Genomic DNA, 10,494 nt, shown 5'->3' on the forward strand with positions numbered 1-10,494 from the left:
TTTCTTACACATAAATTGCTTTAATCTACAGATAGCCCTATGGTATTTGAGTTTTTTTTTATCTTACTTTTTTAGGTAAACACTAAGGTATTTCTTGGGGGATCCCTTTTTAAGAGTTAAAATCCATGTCAGAGTTCTAAGAGGACATCTGTCGGAGGGGATTTTTGTTTTTTTGATCCGAAAAAGTTAAATTTCATTCCCAATAATAATAAGAGTGTTACAAACAAGATAGCTAACCCTTAGCTATCGGAGGGGATTAAACACTAAGGTGTTTTTTTTTTCGGTGTTATATAAGTCATGTATTCATGTGAATCCCTTTTTAAGATTTAAAATCCATGTGAAAGTTCTAAGAGGACATCTCCCTGTTATATTCTTATATATAGGCTGAAACCAGCTTCTAAGGCCGTATCCTCTACTGACTGGCTAGTTTGTATAATGGTTCTGGGTATATTAGTGATAAGCAAAAGGTATGTCCTGTCGATAAAATAGTGACGTACATGTTAGTATCTAACAAATAACTTTCAGCTACTTAAACTCTAGTTGTATTTGTATGTATTTGTATTTGTAATTGAACAATTTTGAATAGCTTAATGGATACTGTGTCCCAAGTACTTCCCCCTTCCAGGTATTTTCTAGTAATGAGCTGCCTCCTATTGTTTTGGTTCATGGAATTTTTGGATTTGGTAAAGGGTGCCTTGTAATCTTTATATTTTTGTTTGAGATTTTCACTGTTTCGTTTTATTATTGATTGGAGTTTTGGGATTTACCTTATTTGTAGAGATTGGGAAACTTGTCGTATTTCGTTGGAGCAGAGGAGAAAGATGAAAGGGTACTAGTTCATGACTTGGGCTCTTTAACAAGCATACATAATAGGTAGGCTACTTTAGTTTGTGTGATTTTTTGTTCTGTATTAGTTGGATTACTTATGTCGTTATGGCCTTTGTCATGGCTCATGAATTGTTTTATTATTTGAAAGGTGGACAAGTAGATTATGGAGAAGAACATAGCAAAATATTTGGTCATTCGCAGTTTGGGAGGATATATGTAGAAGGATAGAAGATTGTTATTGGCGAGATTGTTACATTTTTTTTGTGGAAGTTGTATATCTGTTGAATTTCATATTCTGTGTTGGTGTATTTGATCTCAATGCAGGGCACTACTCATTCATTTTGTTGGACATTCGGCAAGAGCCCAAGTGGTTAGAGTGTTTCAGCAAATGCTGGCCGACATGGTTAGTTTATTTTTTTAAGCTGCAAATGTAAGGTTTATTAGTGAACTTGTGATGATGAGTCTAGATAGCTAATAAGGTTGGAAATGGCGAAACACTTTGCCGGATGATTTATCTTTTATATACTTGTATATTTGTTTTCAAGATCTTGGTTAATTTAATCCTTGCCTTTGTGAGCTTTTTTATATATATCTTTCGGGATAATTAATGAGGTGTATGATGGTTATTTGGAGGTGTAAGACCTTTGCTAGGTGATTGGTGGTTATTTGTGGATTGCAGGTGAAAAGATTAAGAATTGAAATATCAATTATTATTTTTTTTAAAAAAAAATAGCTCTCCCACAGTCTATAGCCGTAGCAAAAAATCAGATCCCACGGATCAAAACCGTAGGCAAAATGCCCTTTTCCCATGGTACAACACTGTAGGTAAAAGTGACCTTTTGCCACGGCCCAAAACCGTCGGTACAAGTTACCTTTGTCCACAACCGACAACTGTCGGTAAAAGTGACCTTTTGCCACGGATTTTCCAACGGCTTCTGCCGTGGCCATACCGACGGCAAAAGCTGACGCAAAGACCATCGCTATTAGTAGGCTTTACTCACGGTCATGACTGTGGGTAGACTATTTCCGACGCACAAAAAGCCCACGGTCCTGCGACGGTCCAAAACCGTTGGAAAAACCCTTTTCCCACAGTTTTGGACCGTGGGCAAAAACCTGTTTTCTTGTAGTGAAACATATATACTCATGCAATATATTTATGAAAAAATACAATGATTATTACATACATATTAACCTAAATTTCTAAAAACTATTCTAATTATATTTAAAAGCTAACGTGAAACTTCTAGATTAATATCATCATGGAGAAAGAAGCAATACAAATATTCCTAAGTGTATAACATAAACTTTTTATTTATATTTTTTGAAATTTTTTGAATTTTTTAATAGAAAATAAGTGCATATTATATATGTATTATTCTAATAGGTGCCTTAAATTACACGTGTTTCTATGCCACCCCCAAACAAAAACATGCTTTGTCCTCAAAGTATAGAAATAAGAAGGGTAGGAAATACCATGGAAACGCGTGAAAATTGAAGAACAGATGCAAAACAAATTTAGAATATACTAATATATATAAATGAAAACAGACGCAACTCTATATGAGTTCCACCCATTATGGGATAACAAAAATTAAATTTCTTGGGACATAAGCAACCACTAACAAAAAATAAAACTTACCTCATATCTATCATTTAAAGGTTGTCCTCCTCATCTATAAAGAATTGAGGTTCCTTGGCATCTTGCCATGCCATGATAATTTGCCAGGCCTCACGCCATTTATCATCTACAATCGCTAACCTGTTAAGCGCTACTTGGTCTGATGGGGTGTAAGGGGCAACATATTTAGGTTGTAGCCTCCACCCTTACCAAGTCATTGCATGGAATGAGCATATAATGTAGTTGGTGGGTCTCACAATGTCAACCCCAACTCAATTTGTGAAACAGGCATAAAACTCAGGAAAGAAACATAGCAATATGCGGCAAACTAAGATAGGCATAAGAAGGTACTTATGCCTCATACTATGGGCTTATGCTAAACTAGAAACTAAGGTCCGGGGAAGGTCATAGAGCATACGTCCCGTAGCTAGAGCAAGGAAGACGTTACAAGTGGCGTCATTTGCAGAAGAAAAACACCATTCCCCTAAGATATTTAGCATTATAAAGAACATAACAATGCCCACGTTAAGGGACAAGCTACCAAGGGCTATGTTATATTGCCCTTGGTCCTCGACAGGAAAAATCCCTGCCCCATAGGTATCATGCAAAAACTCATAGGTGTAGACATACATATTATCTACCCAATATCCCCATGTGTTTTAGATTTCAGCAGGCATAGACAGTCCAAGAGAAAAAGCCAACAAGAACTTGGTTAAGTCCATTGTTTCATCGCCAATGGTGACAGAGAACACTTGTTCTCCATCTGGTCTTTCAAAGAACTTACAATGCTCATAAAAATAAGTTGTAAGTGCAGGAGAATATAGTTCATCAGAGCTTACCATTAGAGGCTGCCATCCTGCCTGTATAATCATGTTGCGGAACCAAAATCCATACGTGTCACTCTTGAACAAATCTTCGAAGGACATCTTTGGTATGATTTGAGGAGACTTCATATCAAACAAACACACTCTAGAACTCCTAGAAGGAACTGCGGAAGATCCCAGAAATCAGAACTTGTGTTATGAAGAGGTGAAGGCACGGGCGCATTTAGGATAGCCTATAGAAAGGCACGGGCACGCTCTGGCTTGGCAAGAATTCCAGTGTTTTGGGGGCGTGCACGCTCTGAGTATAGGCACAATAAGGGGCGTGCACGCTTCGTTTATGAGAAATGCTATGAAATGAAAGTGAAAAGAAAAGTGAGAGGTGCAAAGTGAGAGATGTGATGTTAAGTTGAGACTGAACCCTGTATTTATAGAGGACTATTTTCTAAGTTCCACAAGTTGCCCAAATAGTTAAGGCAACATGATGGAAAAAGACATTTCTAAATCCAAAATAGAAACAGACAAGAAGCATACTCCAAAACCAAACCAATAGCTTTTTGGCTGGAATTAAAATAGCAATCATCTAATTACGACTCCTTGAGGTTGTATCAAACAACACTAGCTAATTCTAGCTACACCAATTTAGCAACATACTCACATAAACCGATCATTATCAAGCAGACAATAATATTTCGAAAAAAATTCGTGGATATGATTAAAGACATTTCTAAATAAATAAGTCCACCCCCAAACAAGTTGGAAGGGTTTTGAATTCATGATACAAAACATAGCATATGCCGAAATTTAAAACAACTTCAAATATAAAATAACAAATACAAAATTTAATATTAACTACTTAACCAAATAATTCAGAATCAAAATCTACAAAAAATAGGTAAAAAGTCTTAACACAACAACAATAATACAATAAAACTAGCCACGAGACGAGGATGGGCCAGAGTCATCCGTGCTGCGCCGACAATGCTCATGCCTCCCAGATTCATTAGAATACGAACCCTCGTCAGGTGGCAAGCGTCGTAGAACTTCTACTTGAAATCTTCATTGCTACTCCATAAATGCATTCATGGTTTCCCCATGCTCATTATCTTCTAGACGAGAATCTCCATGTTAGCGTGGAGATCCTTATAACCATCAGCTAGCAACTGAAAATTGGTCTGAAGCTCGACTTGGTTACTGATAATGGTACCCTGCTTAGTCTGAATATCCTCATATTAAGTATGGAAAGTCTGCATGCCACAATGAAGTAAGGAGACACGGGCTACATCCGTAGTAGCCCTTTCCCAAACTCCGACATCAAAACATGACGTGTCATCCTCCTCCTCCTCATCCGATTCCCTCTTTGTAGCCAAAACCTCAGGCACATTCCACATCCTTTGAATACATTCCTTATAAATTCGTGGATTCGCATGGTCTTTCAATTTAATAATATTAGTCTTCGGAACACAGCCCCATAACATCATAATCTTGGTAATCAAAGTAGGACCAACTGATCTAATCCTACTCAACAAAAAGTCGAGGATACAAAAATCATACCTCTTCTTCTGAAGGATCCAGAGAACGTGCAAGCAATTCATATTGACGTCACTCACTTTCGTGGAGCCAGTAATATTCCTACCAACCCACTAAGCGACAGTCAACTGGTTCTTTCTCAGAGACGACTGTCGACCACAATGTGAGCCAGTATTGTACTGTCCTTCCAATATGGTCTCAGTCATCAAAGGACCAATCCCACCAAACTGAGATTCCTGCAGTGTGTGTACGAGTGGCCTTTGCCCAATGCCAAGAATCTCAGACAACACAGTTGTATTCAACTCCCTCCTACTACCACCCACCTTCACAAAAACCCGACGACCCTCAGTCTCCTTCTTCTTATAAAAATTATACACCAAATCGGTGTGATAAAAATCATTTGTCGAATACCACAACTTTTGCCACTTCCTACTAATCATCTCATTACCGTAAAAGGGTGAGAGTTGATTAAAATAAAAAACTTGTTCTAGAAGAATCTTGGGTTGTGTTGGAGCCATGGTTTGGATTTTGAAAATTAGGGTTAATGCAAAGAGGGGTTTAGGGAAAGGATCACTCGATCGAGATTTGAGTATGGGTTGTGTGGAGGTTAAGGTGCGACTCGAGGGCATGCGCGCTTCAGCTTTTCTAGGTTGGTTTGTTTGTGAGTTTTGGTTTGATGGAGGTGGAGAAGAAAGAAGAAAATGCGTTGGGGTTTAAAAGGGTGTCACGTGCAGGGAACGTGACCGCGTAGGGTTTAACTTGTTGGGCCCAAGCCTAAAATAATACAGATAATACCCATCCTGTCCCATGCCTCGTATATCTTAAAACTGAAATACCCGATTCGTTAACGGTCCGATTTTTGTGAATGAGCTATGAAAACGATCATCAAAGAGAGTACAATACAATGATCTATAAAAAACTCAAATCCAACTATGGATGATATATAAGAAAATGGAAAATGCCTCGAAGTGCGTGAATGACATAAGTTATGTGATCAAGAGAAATCTAAATTCATAGATAGTGTCAATCTGAATCAAAATATGACTATACGGCATAAACAACAGGAATAGGAATTTGAGAGATCAAGAATGGAAAGACCAAACACCCCACCCCCAAACAAAGTTTTGAAAACAGGGTTTAGAAAATTTGTTTAAACATGTGAATCTTTTAAAGTCAGATTCCTGAGACTTGCTAGATTATTATTTTTATAGGGTTTTAATACTTTTTAAATTTTTATGAATAACCCCACCCCCAAACAAAGTTTTGAAAACAGGGTTTAGAAAATTTGTTTAAACACGTGAATCTTTTAAAGTCAGATTTCTGAGACTTGCTAGATTATTATTTTTATAGGGTTTTAATACTTTTTAAATTTTTATGAATAAGTTTAATATAAAGGAAGACAATAAAGCAATAAAAACATAATTCACTCCATAGAGAAACATGACTCAAAAACCGAAAAAATATGCAAGAGTGGAAAGTGTAAATTATGTTAAACGTGGACTTAGGATCCAGTACTTATAGCCACACACTTCAAAGGGATGGCCCGGTTACCTGAATGGTACCCTTACCAATATATGAAAATGAGAGGAAGTACACCATACATCAAAGGTCAGTCCTCATAGACAGGGTCCTGTGAAAGGACATCCTCCACATCTGGAGACAATAACTCGTGAAATTTTTTTAAGCGTTGGCCATTAACTTTAAAGGTACTGTTGTCCTTGGGATTTACCAAGGTGATTGCCCCGTATGAGGTGACTTCAGTAACCAGAAAAGGACTAGACCAACGGGTTTTTTAATTTCCCTGGGAAAATATGCAAATGGGAGTTGTAAAGCAAGACCTTTTGACCAACCACAAACTCTTTATGCAAAATTTATTTATCATGAACACGTTTCATGTTAGCTTTATAATATTTCGCGAGATCATAAGAATTGCTACGGATTTCTTCAAGATCATTTAGTTATAATTTGTGCTTGACACCTGCCTCATCCATATTGAAGTTAAGGCTCTTTATAGCCCACATAGCACGGTGCTCCAATTCAAAGGGCAAGTGAGAAGTCCAAACACAAGTCTGAAGGGAGACATTCCTATAGGAGTTTTAAAAGTTGTCTGATATGCCCATAAAGCATCAGTTAGATGCTTAGACCAATCTTTCCTATCAGGATTTACAGTTGTTTCTAATATTTTTTTAATTTTCCTATTAGAGACTTCTACTTGGCCACTAATCTGTGGATGATAAGAAGTATCCACCTTATGGGTAACTCCGTACTTATTCACTAATGAAGCAACAACTCGATTGCAAAAATGTGTTCTGCCATCACTGATAATGCCTTTAGGGATGCCAAAAAGACAAAAAATGTATTCTTTAACAAAAAACACAACTGTCTTACGGTTATTGCTACGGCAAGCCATGACCTCTATCCATTTGGAAATGTAGTCCACGACAACAAGAATATAAATAAAACCATGGGAAATAGGAAAAGGACCCATGAAATCACAGACATCAAAAAATTCTACCACCAAAATGGGATTTAAAGGCATCATATTACGTTTAGTGATACGCCCAAGTTGTTGGCAACGAACACATGTCTTGTAGTGGACTTGTGTATCTTTAAAAAGGGTAGGCCAATAAAAACCACATTCCAAAACTTTAGCTGCCATTTTCATACCACTAAAATGGCCACCACACTTTTTATCATGGAAGAAGGATAAAACCTTATTATATTCCTACTGAGGGATACAACGACGAATAATTTGATCCGCACAATATTTAAAAAGGTAGGGCACATCCCAGTAGTATAGCTTAACTCTGGCCAAAAACTTCTTACGTTCATTTCTTGACCAAACATCAGGAATAATATCAGAAGCTAAATAATTCACAATGTTGGCATACCATGGTGCAGAAAAAATAGAATAAAGATGCTTATCAGGAAAATAATCAGATATGGACTCAGAATCACTATCACTGCCATTGGTTAGTCTAGATAAGTGGTCGGCAACTACATTTTTAACCCCTCGTTTATCCTTAATATCTAGGGTAAACTCTTACAAGAGAATAATCCATCGGATCAATCTCTATTTAGCATCCTTCTTTGCGAGAAAGTACCTAAGAGTTGCATGGTTAGTGTAGACTAAGGTCTTAGAGCCAACCAAATAAGGGTGGAACTTATCTAAAGCATAAACCACAGCTAAAAATTCCTTTTCAGTAGTAGTTTAATTTTGTTGAGCATCATTTAAAGTCTTACTAGCATAATAAAAAACAGTGGACTTATCATCTAGTTTCTGGCTTAACACAACACCAACAACATAATCGTTAGTGTCGCACATAAGCTCGAAAGGTTTAGACTAATTGGGAGGCTGTATAATCAGTGCAGATGTTAAAGCGGCTTTTAAAGTTTCAAAAGCCTGTTTACAGTTATAATTAAAATCAAATATGGCATCTTTTAAAAGCAGATTAGTTAAATGCCTAGCTAATTTTGAAAAATCCTTGATAAAACGTCTATAAAAACTTGCATGGCCTAAAAAGGCCCTAATATCACGGATAGTCCATGGTATAGGTAGAGACGCTATTTTATCTAATTTGGCCTTATCTACTTCTATGCCGTCACTAGAAATAATATGACCTAACACTATTCATTTTTTAACCATAAAATAACATTTTTCCCAATTTAAAACCAGATTCTTCTCCTCACATTGTGTCAACACCGTAGAGAGGTTAGACAGGCGGTCACTGAAAGAGTTTCCATAGATAGAAAATTCATCCATTAAAACTTCCATAAAGCGCTCCACCATGTCACTAAAGATATGAAGCATACACCGCTGGAAGGTACCAGGAGCATTACAGATATCAAAAGGCATCCGTTTATAGGCATATGTTCCAAAAGGACATGTGAAGGTAGTCTTGTCTTGGTCATTAGGGTCGATAATGATCTAAAAATAGCCAGAATAGCCATCTAAAAAACAATAATAAGCTTGACCAGCTAGACGTTCGACCATCTGATCTATAAAGGGAAAAGGAAAGTGATCCTTTCGTGTCATGGCGTTTAAACGTCTGTAATCAATACAAATCCTCCATTTCATAGGAACTCGTATGGAAACATATTCACCCGCAGCATTACGAACAATGGTAACCCTTGATTTCTTAGGGACTACGTGAATAGGACTTACCCATTCACTATTGGAGATGGGATATATGATCCCCGCATTGAGTAACTGTAAGACTTCTTCCCTTACCACCTCTTTCATGGCAGGGTTCAAACGATTCTGAGGTTCGCGTGAAGTCTTCGCATTATCCTCCAAATGTATGCGATGTGTGCATACACTAGGGTCAATCTCTTTAATGTCGTCCAGGGAACAACTGATCACGGAACAATGTTCCTTAATCACCTTAATCAAACGTGCCTCATCATCAGCAGATAACTGAGAAGATATAATCACCAGATGACTACCATTCGGATCAAGCTGGATATATTTCAATTCAGCAGGAAGAGGTTTAAGCACAGGGGTGGGAGGAATGGATAAAAAGGATTCCGGAGGGTTCTCATCTTGAGTAGTGAAGACCTGTTTAGGTAAGAGGTCTTCAAACTTGGAAGATAGAGCTACAGAAGGATCTAAGATTGGAGTAGACTGGAAAAAGGGTGTTGACTTCCTCTAAGTAGGAGTCATCATCGAAGTCGAAACTACTGAAGGAAAAGAATTGGTGCATCTGATTTTCTGGAAACGTATTGTTGAAATAATCTTGAGCTAAGTTCTTGATAATGCTAACTTCCCCATCTATAGACGAATCAGGTAACTAATTCATCATTTTGAAAACATTTACCTTAACAGAAAGATGGCCAAAGGACATGGACATCAAACCATCGCGGCAATTTATGAGCGAGTTCGCAGTAGCCAAGAAGGGACACCTTAAAGTGATAGGAATAGAGTCGTTAGCGACTTCTGTGTCTTGGAAAACGAAGTCTGCTGGGTAGTAAAAATCTTGAACTTTAACCAGCACGTTTTCAACCACACCCCTAGGATACTTAATAGAATGATCAACTAATTGTAACGTCATTTTAGTTGGTTTCATCTATTGTAGACCTATTTGTTTATATAAATAATAAGGGAGTAAGTTAACACTCGCCCCGAGGTCTAATAGCACAGTCGTCGTGTGGGTATCCCCCAAGGTGCATTGTACAATAGGACGACCAGGGTCCTTGTACTTAACAATTCTATTATGTTCAGATAGAGTTGGAACTGTTCAGTTAGAAAGGTATCTTTTGGTATATTGGTTTTCTGCCTAGTAGTGCAAAACTCTTTTAGAAACTTAGCATGTTGTGGCAACTTTTTAATAGCGTCAAGAAAAGGTTGGTTTATAGTTAGATTTTTAAAAACTTCTCTAATCTCATCAAAGTTTGCATCCTTGTATAATATGGCTAGTCTCTGGGTAAACGGTGGGTTCTCTTTATATTTAGCATATGGATCAATAGGAGTCTTAACCTTGGCCACTTTCCTCTTGGGGTGAGGTTTAACTGGTACCTCTACATGAGTAGGATCTTTAGTTACTACTTCGGTATCTAGTAAATTATCAGGTGTAGTGACCACTGGTGGGGTAACAGCTGGAATAGTTACGACGTTATCCACCACATTGCCAGAACGGAGAGTGGTGATGGCATTTAACTCACATACATTTATGTGTTCATTACTAGTATTACCGGTTA

At 37.5% G+C, this 10,494-nt stretch overlaps 1 long non-coding RNA gene across 1 annotated transcript; it reads left to right on the forward strand.

Annotated features, from left to right (window-relative positions):
* Nucleotides 1-753: 753 nt before the first annotated feature.
* Nucleotides 754-1,406, forward strand: LOC147504888 (uncharacterized). Its single transcript, XR_015220482.1, has 2 exons — nucleotides 754-873; nucleotides 977-1,406. It is a non-coding gene; the product is annotated as an uncharacterized LOC147504888 (long non-coding RNA).
* Nucleotides 1,407-10,494: the final 9,088 nt, after the last annotated feature.

Source organism: Coptis chinensis, chromosome 4 (assembly GCF_015680905.1).
Source record: "Coptis chinensis isolate HL-2020 chromosome 4, ASM1568090v1, whole genome shotgun sequence".
Classification (NCBI taxonomy): Eukaryota; Viridiplantae; Streptophyta; class Magnoliopsida; order Ranunculales; family Ranunculaceae; genus Coptis; species Coptis chinensis.